Source organism: Microtus ochrogaster, chromosome 10 (genome assembly GCF_000317375.1).
Source record: "Microtus ochrogaster isolate Prairie Vole_2 chromosome 10, MicOch1.0, whole genome shotgun sequence".
NCBI lineage: Eukaryota > Metazoa > Chordata > Mammalia > Rodentia > Cricetidae > Microtus > Microtus ochrogaster.
Window position 1 is genome coordinate 76,477,361 of NC_022016.1, and position 14,738 is coordinate 76,492,098.

At 42.9% G+C, this 14,738-nt stretch overlaps 1 protein-coding gene across 8 annotated transcripts in view; it reads right to left on the reverse strand.

Annotated features, from left to right (window-relative positions):
* The window catches only part of Osbpl9 (oxysterol binding protein like 9), a 138,478-nt gene that overhangs the window by 94,776 nt on the left and 28,964 nt on the right, over nt 1-14,738 (reverse strand). The window lies entirely within an intron of this gene.

The window sequence follows — 14,738 nt, forward strand, 5'->3', positions numbered from 1 at the left end:
CCTCCTTCCTCTCCCTGCATCCCAGGGCCAGTAAGTACTCTTTAGACAGAACGCAGCAGTGCACACAGCCGCTGTCACCTGTTCCCCCTCAGTGACCTTTGTCCCTAAGCTGAACTCGAGAGAGCTCTCCCCAAAAGAACCTTTGCTAATCTAAAATGGGAAAGGGCACTCCTTTGGATCCACGGCACTTCCGGAAGGCTTCAGAACCTGTAACTAGAACTGGAGTCTCCTGCTGCAATCAGGATGAGACACTACCTGAGTGTCCTTCAGTACAGAAGGATGCTGCACCTGACACTCTGGCCTCTCCATATGATCTGTTCAAAAACAATCTTAACTTCCCTTGAGAATGCCCTAGATATACACTGTTCAATGCTGTAGCCAACAGTCCTGTGTGACCATTTAAATTGAACTTATTTAAAATTCAGCAAAATTTAGAGATGAGTGAAGTCAAGTTCAGCTCTTCGGGAAGGCAAAGCTTAGCACCAATAAGGCCCTGGGTTTGGTCTCGAGACCAGAAAAAACACTCTGGAAAGCTAGTGGGTATGGAGGGTACAAACACAGACCATTTTAGTCACCGTGGAAATCACAGGCACTACAGACCACAAAGAGGAGGACACTGAGGTCTGGCCACTGAGAAGAAAATCACAGCGAAAAGCTATTGTCAATTGGACATCTGCACTTTACACACAATCACTTTGAAAAACATTATTTTGAAATGTAACATACACAAAGGCTGTGTACAAGGTCAACTCCCCTGTGTAACTTTTCCTAATCTCTTACACAGCCCTCCCTCCCAAAGGCAAGCGTTAGTGTTGAGAATTTATTTGGAGGTTGTAGCAGGGGAGTGCAGTTACTCTTGACCAAAGGACAGTCCTCCTCTACAGACAAGATCATGGAGGGCTTGCCTTTGGGAGGGATGCAGAGTGCTGTGAGGGAGGAGGGGAGCAGACTGGCCAATTGACTGGAGCTTCCCTGGGGTGACAGATGTTGTAGCCAGACAATGTGGATGACAGATGTTGCAAGCAAATCGCCCTTACACGCAGTGAGGTAAACACTGTTCTTGAATATTATGAAGTCCTATCCGTTTTGAGTTTTATACAAATGGACTCTGTATCTTTTAATCTGCTCTCACACAAAATGTTTGAAATTCACTTATGTTGCAGGTAGTACAGTTGTTGACGGTTTTTGTTTTTATAGTTGTGCTTCTGCATGGCTCTTCACAACTTATCAATTTCACTGTGAACAGACATTTATACAGCTCCAGATTTACACTAGGACAATGCTATTATGGACACTGTGGTTCTTTTCTTACGCATAGTGCCTGGAGGTGGATTTACTAGATCAGGGATATACACATTTTGGTCTGCAGACTCCAAGGGTTCCAAGAGTAGTTGTGCTGATTATATTCCCACTTCAGGAGCACTTTTTTTTGTTGTTGTTGTTGTTGTTTGAGACAGGGTTTCTCTGTAGCTTTGGAGCCTGTCCTGGATGGAACTTGTTCTGTAGACCAGGCTGGCCTCCAACTCAACAGATCCACCGAGGCATACGCAGCCACCACTACACCAGGCTCATAAGCACATTTTAAATCACTCAGCAGTGACCAGTGACATCTGACAGTGGTTTTAATTTCCTTTTCCTTGGTAACTGATGAAATATCTTTTCATGTCTATTGTTATTTGAATATCCTTTGTGTGATGGTTCAGTGTTATCAATGAGCAAGAAGCAGACCATGTTCTATTTATAGTTTTCTTTCTATTGTCTATAGAATCTGCAGTCTGACTTTTGCATCTCCTTTCTTCTAAGGAACAGTTCTTAACTCTAATTCTTTCCCTACAATGTACTGAGTTTTTAATTCATAGTTACACTTTCTGTGGATCCTTCAAGAAGTCTTTCTCATTCCTAAGGTCAAGGAAATATTTCCCTACACTGTCTTCTAGAAGTCTTTGTATTTCAATATTAGGGAAAGTAAGTCCTCTCACTTTCCTTGGCCTTTTTACGTTCTGAACCAACACTGTCACCAGAGTCTTAGGTCAGAACATGGAACCTGTCTTCTGAGGTCTTTGTAAGAGGCTGAGAAATCAAGTGGCAGAACCAAGAGTGGTATTCTTGACCCTCTAAAAATGCATGAGAGAGCGCACACAGCAGCACACTGACTGGGAAGGCTACCGATCGACAGTTTAACAGTTTCAATTCAATGATACTTATGGTTTTCTGGGTAAAGGGTTCCAACCATCTTTTGTTAATCATTACTCCTCCACCCTCTCCATTCCCCATCACCTTTTCTCTGCTCCTCACCCTCCCAGTTGCATCTACACATATGCAAGTCTCTTCTCTGACAACAGTAAGGATGCTCTGGGTCTGTACCCACTCCAGCAATTAGACCATTCCTCTAAATCCCTTCCAGTCACTCAAGCCTCCTGCCTGTGATTCACTTCATCTTTCCACTCCTTGAAGATACCTAGCCACTGGCTCTTCTTCACCTTACATAAGTTAACTTTATGGCCTGGTTTACCTGGAACAATCCTGGATTATTCCTGTTGCCCTGGCAAAATAATCAACTTCCCCTTTCATTGTCAAGACTGTCCAAGCTCCAGAGATGGTCACACTCCACTACATCTTAGTCCCAAGACTCTAACCTCCCTCTCTAGACTTAGCTCTTACCAACTTCTGCACTTGAACTGCTCAAGGTTTACTAGTTGCTGCAAGTTCTTTCTCATAGCCATGTATCTCCAATTGTTTCCCCTATCTGCCACATCCTTTCCCCTACCTGGATTTGCTCTGCTTTTTGTGGTTATCTGGAACAAAACTCCTCTTGGTAACTCACATATGGAATGGTGTTCTATCATCAAGAAAACTGTTGTGTTAACTTACCAAATGCCAACATTTTGTGATGTTTTTAAGGCTCATTCCATGGTCTCTTGTGACTTTTCTCTGAGGTTTTCGAATGATCAGCTTTTCATGCTCCATCAGTACTTGATGCATACTGCTTTAGGTTGCAGACAGAAACTATAGCTTCAGCATCTTCTCCAAGTGTGTGATGGTTTGAAAGGAATGGCCCCCAATGACTTGTGTGTTTGAATGCTTTGCCCATAGAGAGTGGTACTATTAGAAAATGTGGCCTTGTTGGAATAGGTGTGGTCTTGTTAGAAGAAACGTGCCACTGTGGGCTTTGAGGTCTTATGTGCTCAAGCTATGCCTACTGTGGCACACAGTCGCCTGCTGCCTGAGGACCAAGATATAGAACTATCAGCTCCTTCTCCAGCACTGTCTGCCCGTACACTGTCATGTTCAACCATAATGATAATGGATTAAACCTCTGAAAATTGAAAGACAGCCACAATTTTTTTCCTTTAAAAGACTTGCTGTTGTCATTGTGTCTCTTCATAGCAATAGAAACCCTAACTAAGACTGAAGTTGGTACCAGGAACTGGGGTACCACTGTGATAGGCCAGGCAATGTTTCTGTTTAGAGGAATATGAACTTCGGGACTGTATATTAAAAAAGCAGTTGACTGCTTTAAGTGAGGCTTAATGAGCCATCCTAGTAGAAGCATAGAAGACAGTGGTGCTTGGGTTATATGAACTGTGGGGGCCTACTTCAAGAGGTTTCAAAGAATTTTAGTATGTTGCCTAGAGACTGTTCTTGTGATATTTTGGCAAAGAATATGGCTGCTTTTTACCCTTGTCTGAAAAGTTTACCTGAGGCTAAATTGAAGAGTTTTTGGATTAATTCCATTGTCAGAGAAGTCTCAAAACATATTAGTATTGACTCTGTTATGTAGTTATTAGTGTTCACTCTTATACAGATCTGTAATGAAAAGGAGGAAGCTGTGCAAGGAAAAATACAAAATGTATGATTTGAGGAGAAAGGAGGCATTAGGAGGTGGAATAGTTAAATCCTATGTTCAAGGAGATAAACAGATTAAGAAATGGAATAAAAGAAGTGGTGACTTCAGAGTAAGACTCCACCCAGCTGAGCTTCCAATTTGTAAAAAGAAATTAACCGACCTAAACTAATCCAGTTTAGGTCCAGGCATGAGGGTACTTGCCTTTAATCCCAGCACTCAGGAGATAGAAACAGTGGATCTCTAAGTTCAAGGCCAGCCTGGTCTATAGACCAAGTTCCAGGACAGTCAAGCTTAGGCAGGGAAGGAAAGCATCAAAAACACAAAGTTGGAGAAGATGTAATTGAAGAAGGGGTCCATGGTCAAACCCCAACAAGCAGCAGAACTTAGCAGCTAGACATGTGGTTCTGGCTTTAGAGTCAAGGAGAAAAGAAGGGTTATGGAAGTCCCTCTGTGACTTCGGCAGGAAAGCTGCTGAAGCCAGGTGTGTACTGAAGTTAACAAAGATCAAAGGAAATAGAGACTTGAATAATGATTTGACATCAGACATGGAGATGCAGAGTTCTAAGTTTGCCCAGCCAGTTTTTGGTCTTGCTTTGGTCCAGTATTTCCTCACTATGTTCCCTTTCCTACGTTTTAGAATAGTAATATATATCCTGTGCCATTATATGTTGGAAGTATCTGATCTGCTTTTTTATTTTGATTTTACAGGGGATCACAGTTAAGAGATTACATGAATCTCAGAAGAGACTTTGAACTTCTGAACAGGGTTGAGACTGTTATAGTATTATAGTGGTATGGTGACTTTTGAAGTTGGACTGGATGCGTTTCTGCATTACATGACAGTTACAAGCCTGGGGGAGGAGGCTGGGTAATGTGGTTTGAATAGGAATGACTCCTGTAGACTCACTGAATGCTTGGCCCATAGAGAGTGGCACCATTACGAGGTGTGGCCTTGTTGGAGGAAGTGTGTCACTAAGGAGGTAGGCTCTGAGGTCTCCTTTGCTCAAGCTATGCCTACACTGGCACATGGTTGCTTCTGCTGCCTGTGGATCAAGATGCAGAACTCTTAGCTCCTTCTCCAGCACTATGGCTGCTGAACACTGCCATGTCCCACCACAGTGACAATGGACTGACCCTCTGAACATTATAAGACAGCCCCAGTTAATTGTCTCCTTTGTAAGAGTGTTGCTGCCCTGGTGTCTCTTCACAACAATAGAAACCCTAAGACAAGGAGGATGGATCTCTTATTTTCTTTCTCTTTTTTCTATACACACAGAAATATTTTAAGCATGAATAATGGTTCAAATACCTATGATGGAAACAGTTTTGCTTTCATGATTTGCAAAACAAAATAAGATTCTGGCCATTCTGCAGGGTTTTTTTGCATAAAAGATAAAAGTGGGTTGGTGATTCCAAAAGTAATAAAAGAATGACTACTTCAGAGTGTAAACGGCTCACACACCCCCTAACGGAGCATGGCTGATGCAAGCGACTCCCTCCTGCACTAAACACACACTGTCCCTTGCTGCTGAAATGCCAGTGGAACTTTACATTCATATGGAGCTTTACACATGCTCCCTGAGATTCAGGGGGAACAACTGGTACCTCATCTTTAGAGAACAGAAGACAGGCTCAGAGAAGTAAAGTGTTTATTCAAAGACAACAGCTAAAATGTAGAAGTCATTCTAGCAAGTCCTGATACAAAGCAACATTTACTATTACTTCAGCAAACTTACTGAACATCTATTCCGGGCCAGGAGCACTAACAGCCAGGAACTGGAAACAAATAAGGTGCTTCAACAAATGAGCTTGTGGGGGACATTCATGGCCACCAACAATATGTTTGTTTTGCTCTCAGAATAAAAGCTGCTTTTAAAAATAAAAGTAAGTAAGTAAATAAATAAATAATGTGTCTGCACCCTGAAGGAATATGAAAGAGAAAAGAAAGAAGTCAATGTATAAAGAGGAGCAGAAACGCTTGCATTCAACCTGCTCACAAAGGTGCTGAGAGGAGGGCCTGCTGCAGGTCATTCATCCATTCAGTGACTCAGCAAGCAACTTTGGGGGGTGGGGGCACTGACTTTTGAAGACAGGGTTTCTTTGCCCTGGCTGTCCTGGAACTCACCCTGTAGATCAGGCTGGCCTCTAACTCACTGAGAACCACCGACCTCTGCCTCCCAGTGCTGGGATTAAAGATGTCCGCCACCACTGCCCTGCACAACCTTTTTTTTACACTCATCATTTGTTTACTGAAGCTGAACACACACACACACACCCCTTCCACACTGAGAATCCATACATGCTTTCATGCTTTCCATGCTGAGAACATACCTCTTTTACATTCCTGTTTCCTTTTATATGAGTTGAATGTACATTTCATTTTTTAAGTATACTTTTTTGTTTTCTTACTGATTTCATGCATTCTTTGGGTTTTTTTTTTTTGGTTGTTCCTAATTTATAGTTCTTCATACTTTTTTGGATATTAATCCTTTGTCAAACATATGCCTTATATTTTCCCTCTTGTCCATAGGTTACCTTTTTCTCTTTGGTTGTGGTAATAATTTAAAGTTATTCAGGTCTCCCTATAGTTTTTCAACAATGGCTTATAAAAGAATGCATCTGTCTTATAAAACATATTTCTAGGAGAGTTCTATCTAATATTGCAAACACAGGTCTTTAATTCTTATCCTAATTGATTATGGCAATTATTGAGGAATAGTACTAGTTTTTGCACATTAATCTCATATCCAATTTGCCATTGTTCTGTTGTCGTTTTTCAGACTGAATCTTACTGTGTGTCTCTGGCTGATCTGGAACTCCCTTAGTAGACCAGGCTAGCCTCAAATTAAGACATCCATTTGCCTCTGTCTCCTGAGTGCTGGTTTAAAGACTGTGCCACCACATCCAGCCCCATATATTTTTAAGAGTTCTTTTTATTTCCAAGTATGTGTGTGTATCTCTGTGCATATATGCTGTATATGTAAAGGTTCCCAAAGATGCCAGATATGGCTACCTGAATTGAGTGCTAGGAACTGAAAAAACAGAATACACTCTTAACCACTGATCCATCTCTCCAGCCCCTCCACATCCAAAATTTTTGCTCAATTTACACAAATAAATTATCTGTAATTTCTTCACATTAATTTATTTATGTGTCATGGCACACATGTGGAGGTTGGAGGACAAGCTGTGGGAGTTGGTCCTCTCCTTCTACTGTGTGGGCTCCTGCAATAGAGCTCAGGTCATCTGGTGTGGCAGCATCTTTACCCACTGAACCATCCCACCAGTGCGTCTGTAGGTTCTCGAGGACTTCATGCACATACTCCTATCTACAAACATGAGTAACTTATTCTCCCACTCTGGTCTTCTCTTCTTTGTTCTTTATTCTCATGGTGCCACATGGTTTCTCTCTTGCTTGTTCTTTGCTTGGCATTCTGGGACCTGCAGGGTGTAACAGTGAAGCAGCACCAAACAAGGACCCTATCTTGCTGCTGACTTTATGAAGACTGTGAGGCTAGGAGATAGCCTGGTATTTCAAGTACTCGCTGAGAAAGCTTTTGTCAAGACCCCTGAAGCTTTGGTTTGGGTCCCCTGAACCCACATGAATGCTGTTCTGTTGCTAAACCCAGTATTTGAAGGCAGAGACAGGGGACCTCAAGCAAACTGGCTAACATGGCAAGCTCAAGAGTTCATTTGAACAACCCCGCCTTAATAAATAAGGTGGAGAACAATTGAGGAAGACTAAATGTCAACCTCAGGCTTCTACACACGGATGTACACGCCCCCACACATACATGCAACATACATGTGAACATGCATGCATATTACATAAATATACAAAAGTGAAAGAAAGAATTTATATACTGCTTCATTATTATATACATAACAGCCTTCTGGCAAACATTCTTTACGAGGTTTAGGAAGGCTCAATTTGGCCAGGTCAGATAGCACACAGCTTTATCCCAGTACTCAGGAGGTAGAGGCAGGAAGGGCTCTGAGTTCTAGGCTAGCTGGGCAACCAGGGCTATATAGTGATACCATATATATTTTTATTTTGATCTGGATGTAGTGGCAAATGCCCATCATCCCAGCACTTAGGAAGTAGAGGCACATGGGTAAGGAATTTCAGAACATTTTCCATGTCAAATTCATAGGGAACAGACAGAGCGGGCAAAGGCTACTGCATTAACAAGTGAGCCCTAAATTAACTGAGTAATTTTTCATCATGAAATGACAAGATAATTATAACATTTCTTGTGGGACACAGGTTTTCAGGCTAGAGGAGGACATTTTTAAATTTATACATTAATCTAAATTACCTCCCCACATCTGCTCTAGGATGTCTCTTATTGTTAGATGCAGTCCAATATCAGAGATCGGGGAAAGTATCACAGGGCTAGAATAAAGCATTAGTACCCATCAGTGCTGAAGGTATTAATAACAGTAGTGGTGTGCTACTGATCTCTCAGGGTGAGCTAAGAGAAAAGAGAACAGATGATGGCTTCCATGGGGAATCAATCCACTTATACCCTACACATGACAGATACATGTCATACAAGTTGAGTATCCTGAGTTTAAAAATCTGAAATCCAAAGCACTACAAAATCCAAAAATCAGGCAACACAATCAGAAAATTCTACGCCTGATTTCACGTACCAAGGCACAAAAATATTGTATAAAATTACCTGCAGATTATGTGTATAAGGTATATAATTGAATTACACATTTAGACTTGGGTACCAGTCCCAAATAGATCATTATGTGCACGCAAATATCCCACAGTTCAAAAGAGGAATATTTTATGGCTGCAAACATTCCATATAGCAATATTCAGCTGGCCCTCTTCGCTGTACTGGGTCACTTCAAGTCATATACAGATCAACAGTCTTCAAAGTACTTTTACTTAGCATTAAAACTCGGTTGACTTATAATTCATCTCACTCTGGTGGTCCCTATGCCTCTTCAGAACACCAGAATCCAAGGTTCACCTGCATCAACTGTGCTTATTATAGCCAGGCCTAGCAACACAGGCAGAAAAGCTTGAGTTCAAGGCCAGCTTGGGCATCAGTAAACTCTGGTCTCTAAAAGTTCAAAGGGAGCTGGGAGCACCACTCAGTGGTGGATTGCTTATCTGGCATCTCTAAAGCAGTAGGTTCAGTCAATACTACTTTTCAAATATATTAACAAATTTGAGGCTGACAATTCTTGAGTGAATAGTATGCTTATTTTGTTAGTTTTTTTAAAAACAATTTATTTGTTTTTCTTTTTTGTGCGCTGATGTTTTGTCTGCATGTATGTCTGTGTAAGGGTGTCAGGACCCCTACAACTAGAGTTAGAGACAGTTTTCAGCAGCCATGTGGGTGCTGGGAAGAGCAGCTCTTAACCACCGAACCATCTCTCCAGCCAGGTCTTTTTTTTAAAGACCTGGCTCAATTTATAAAGCTAGCTAAAAAGCAGAATTCACTTTTAACCTCCATTCCACAGATGCCATGCTCTTTTCTCTACATCACATGTCTCGTTAATGCTATTACTCACCCATTTTGCACCTATTTCCTAAAAATGTTTTTTTGCTTTCAGACAAAACATGGGGGTGAAGTAGCTTAGACCTAAGCACCAACCATTACCATGTCCTCGGGTCAAGGGCGCCATCTAGTGGTACATACTTGGTAACAAAAGTCAAACTTTTGCTGACAGGCATGGTAGTTCAGACCTGTAATCACAACACTTGGGAGACTGTGGCAGAACTGCTATGAGCTTGAGGACAGCCCAGACTACACAGTGAGTTCCAGGCCTGGCAGGCCTATCTACAGAGCAAGCCTCTGTCTCAGAGAGAGAGAGACAGAGACAGAGATTGATTCTCACTTCCCCTTTTCTTCACTGATTTCTGCTGCTTTGCAACAATGTGGCATGTCTGCATTACTTCCTCTAGCCTGGAGAAACTGAGGAAGGGGGAGTTGTTCAGCTGTAGAACAGTTGTTTAGAATGCAACAGGGCCTTGAGTTCAATCTCCTAGCACTGGTCCAAGTCACGCATAGTGGGCCACACCTATAATCCCCACACCTGGGAAGTAGAGGTAGGAGGGTCAACTAGAGGTATCACAGGGAATTCAAGGCCAGCCTGAGCTACAGAAGAGAGGATTAAAGGGAGTTTGGGAATGGGAACAGACCAAAGTTCAGTCCCCGATTCACTATCAATGTGTGGACTTGAAAATTGCTAAAGTCAACTTCATCTCAGAAGAGCCTGGAGATGTGGCTCGGGAGTGGAGTTCTTTCAGGGCATTACCAGGCACTGAGCTCAACCCTCGCTCCAGAAAACAAGATTGCCAAGCCTGACCCTGCAGGGCATCTGAACTAGATGTGCTAGTGTCTCAGACAGTAAGACATGGGCTCCCTGAGATCCTGCATACATCACAGAGTCTTTCTACAGTGATCTTGTCTGCATAACACCATCAATCAGACAATCCGCTCAAAACTAAAGATTCTAGAATCATACTCTAAAATAAGGTGTGTAGAAGGGGCTCCTGGAAACCTATATTGTAAACAAACACCCAGATGTTTCTCACACAGGAAGCCAAAGGACAATGTCTTTTTTTCCCCTCTTCTTTTTGGGGTAGGATCTCATTTATCTCAGTCTAGCCTTGTGCTGGCTAGATTTATGTCAACTTGACACAAACTATAGCCCTCTGAGAGGAGGAAACCTCAATTAAGAAAATGCTTCTACAAGATTAGACTGCAAGCCAGCCTGAAGAGCATTATCTCAATTAGTGATCAATGGGGGAGGGCCCAGCCCTTTGTGGATGGTACCATCCCTGGGCTGGTGGTCTTGGGTCCTATAAGAAAGCAGGGTGAAGTCAGGCGGTGGTAGTGCGTGCCTTTAATCCCAGCACTTGGAAGGCAGAGGCAGGTGGATCTCTGTGAGTTTGAGGCCAGCCTGGTCTACAAGAGCTAGTTCCAGGACAGGCACCAAAGCTGCAGAAAAACCCTGTCTCAAAAAAAATAAAAATAAAAATAAAAACAAAAACAAAAACAAAAAAAGAAAAGAAAGCAGAGTGAGCAAGCCATATGGAGCAAGCCAGTAAGCAGCACCCCTCTATTGTGGGATATTTTCATTGTACTCTGACACTCCCAAGACTGCCAATAAAGTTAAACCTTGAATCAAAGGGTGGAGTCAACATTCAGCTGACCAGAATTAACCATAGAGTTTTTGGCTGACACAAATTAGGATAGAGAGACACACGAAGGAATAGGTAGGGATTTAGAAGGATTTGCAGGCCTTTTTGATCTCATAGTGTGGAGAAACAGGGTCAGCTGATCATTCCTCTGTAGCTCTTTGGATCTATCAGGTTTCTACCTCAATATCTGACTCCTGAAGTAATTGCTACATCTGGTACTGCACCCTTCCACGGCCTCTGTGTCAGCTCCTGCCTCCACGTTCCTGCCGTGTTAGGGTTTCTGTCCTAGCTTCCTTCAGCGATGGACTACAGTGTGGAAGTGAAGGCCAAATAAACCTTTTCCTCCCCAACTTGTTTTTTGGTTATGGTTGTTTCATTGCAGCAATAGAAAGTAGGACAGGCCTTAAACTCACTACGTAACAGAAGATGACCTTGAACTTCTGTTCCTCCCGCCTCAACCCTCTCAGGGCTGGGAATAGAGGCAGGCATGCACTACCTAAGCCTAGTTTTATGCAGCACTGAGGATCGAACCCAGGGCCTTGTGCATGCTAGGAAGCACTGCCAACTGAACTGCATCCCAGCACTGTCATAAATACATTACCCTCCTCCACTGATGTGCCAAGTACCTAATGCTCACAGATTCCCACTAGAAAGGAATTATAATTCCCAATTAAAGAAAACTCAAACTCAAGCTTATAGCTTCCCTCTTTCAGTCAACCAACCAAAGGGTAAATTAAAAGCAGGTTCCTGTAGGTTCTCTGTCCTGCTATGCAGCAGGCATGATTCTAAGAATGACATTTGTTCTTGGAATAATCTCTTCTCCTGGGATATGATGAGATCACTGCAGTGCTTATGTTAAATGAAACAGCAAAAAGAGTTTCTGACATAACTGAATTGCATGAGCCTTTTAAAAACAGTGCTTTCTGCAGAGGCAGCAGAATGGGAAGTCGGAGTGATTCACATCAGGGGCTGATGTGAACTGTTGACTCCTGTAGAGACGAGATATGGCAGGTGAGCACAACCCCCAAAAGCAGAGTTAAGGACCACAAGTGACAGCAACCAAGAGTCCTCAGAAGTTTAACTGCAAACAATTATATCTGACCAACAGCCTAAAAAGGGTTCTTTCTTAGAGCCTCCAGATAAGGACTCATCCCAATCAACTTCTTGACTTCAGTCCTATAAGTCTTAGCAGAAAATCCAAGTGAGTTGTCTGCCTGTAGAATTGTGGAACCAGGAGGTGGTGGTGGCACAGGTCTTTAATCCCAGCACTTTGGAGGCAGAGGCAGACAGATCTCTGTGAGTTGGAGGCCAGTCTGGTCTACAAAGCAAGTTCCAGGACAGTCAGGGATAAACAGAGAAATGTTGGCTCAAAAAAAAAAAAACCAAAAATGAAAAAAAAAATGTGGAAAATTCAGTTTTTTGCATGGTGACAAAAATATCAGGTCTGCAGTATTAAGGACATTTATCCTTCTGTGCAACTGTCATTGCCATCCAGCTCTAGAAACTCCCTCCCCTGCTCCCTCTCTCTCTCCTTCTGCCAGTCATTTTTGGTGATATCCTAAGTCTCTGGGGTTCCAGCCCCTGAGTCCTGGTCCTCGGGTGTGAGTTCCCTCTCATGGTAGGCCATGCAAGTTGTTCTGGGTTTTTGTTTTTTTTTCATTTTTCGAGACAGGGTGTCTCTGTGTAGCCCTGGCTATCCTGGAACTCACTCTATAGACCAGGCTGGCCTTGAACTCATAGAGATCCACCTGTCTCTGCCTTCCAAGTGATAGGATTAAAGACATGCTCAACCACCACCGAATCAGAAACTACATTTCTAAACTCAAACAACTCCATACTCACCAAATAGCTTCTTGTTTTCCATGCCTATGCTGGAAACCACCAATTTATTCCAGTTTGTATGAATTTGATGACTCTTCATATCTAATAGGACTCACAATAATGTTTGTGTTTTGTGGCTAGCTTAGCATACCACCCTCAAGGTCCATCATGTTAGCATATATGAAATTTACCTTTCTTTCCTTAAGGCAAAATAATATATTGTCTTAGTTTCTGGTCTAGTTGCTGTGATAGAATACCCTGAGACAAAAGCAATGCAAGGGATAAAGGGTCAATTTCAGCTCCCTTTCTCCTGCTATATAGTCCAGGATCCCAGCCCAGGGAATGGTGCCACCCACAGTGGGCAAGTCTTTCCATCTCAGTTAACCTAGTCAGAACAATTCCCAATAGCTATGTCCAGAGGTCCATCTTCCTGGTGATTCCAAATCTTACTGGGGAATATTAGACACAATGCAAATCCCACAGGCCTAAGGGCAGGATGGTTCAGCAGGTGAACTGTGAACAAAAGGCACCAAGTTTTAAAATAAGCAAACTGAATCTACAAAACTGCTGGGTTCTGGCACACTGTGATCCCGGCAGCACCCGAGAGGCAGAGACAGAAGAATCACCTGAGCTCAGGAACTGGAGACCAGCCTGGGAAACACAGTAAAACATCTAAAATTTTCTACTTAAAAACTATAAAATTTCAGGATGTCACACTATAAAATTATAAAGCAATGCAGAGGGTGATTAGTTAGAGGAGGCTAGAGCCATAACCTGACTGGGGGATGTACCGAGCTTTCGGGCAGCTGGCGAAGTTCTCTCTTAACCTGAGTGCTAGGCGCAAGGGTTAAGAATTCAACTATATTTAAAAACCAAAACCAAGAACTAAGCCAGCACATTAACTATACCAACAAGACAGAGGCCTGACCCCAAATACAATCAGCTGACCTGCTGTTTCAACACAGCCCTGGCAGGGCCTCACCACCGGCAAATCTCAAGCCAAGAAAGCAGTTAAAACCAGAGCAAGTGGAAACTGGGATCGATACCAAGTACTCAGGAAAGCAATCTGACCACAAGAGGAACCACAGGAAAATTTAAAAATACAGAAGTAGAAGGAAGGTGTGATTGGTCATGCTGCAGCCCCAGTACTGGAAAAGCTGCAGCTAAAGGAGCATCACGAATTCAGGACCAAGCTGCAATGGTGAGATTCTGTTTCAAAACAACGAAAAGGAAGACCAAGGCGGGAGGGGAGCAGGGAACAGCCTAAGTTGCTTTTTAAAAATCTTTATATTGCCATATATTCGAGTTAGTCTACTTTCCATTCTGCAAACAGCCACTTACTCCCATCTCAGTTCAAGACTTTTCCCATTATGTCTAAGCTTAGAATTGTTTTCCAATTCTTGGTAGAATGTTAATAAAGGTAACAATGTTTACCAAATATATTCACATCTCCAAAAGTAAGGGTGCACCCTATGTTCAGTTCAAAGCACCACAAACAAAAAATGATACGGGTGGGGAGGAAGGGAGATGACAGAAAGCAAACAAACGAATGGAGAAAGCGGCGAGAAGCTGAGGGGCCTCGTCGGAGAAGGGAATCAGTACAGAAGAGTGAATCTGGGAGCTGTGGCCCCGGCCATGCACTGCTCTGGAGCTCTCCCTAACTCAACAGCTGCAGAAACTGAAGGAGCAGCTAAAAGCAGCACCTTTTCCCATATATTTTTATATATGGGTGTTTATCACAAAGAATCATTGGTCTGGTTCGAGGCCCCTGGTCTCTGCTGCACCATCCGTGCCGGGCCTTCACTGGGACTCTTCTGGACATTCTGTTGCTGTCCTGTGCCATGCCGTGGAGCCCTACAGCTCTCGGTCCACAGGACTCACACACACACACACACACAC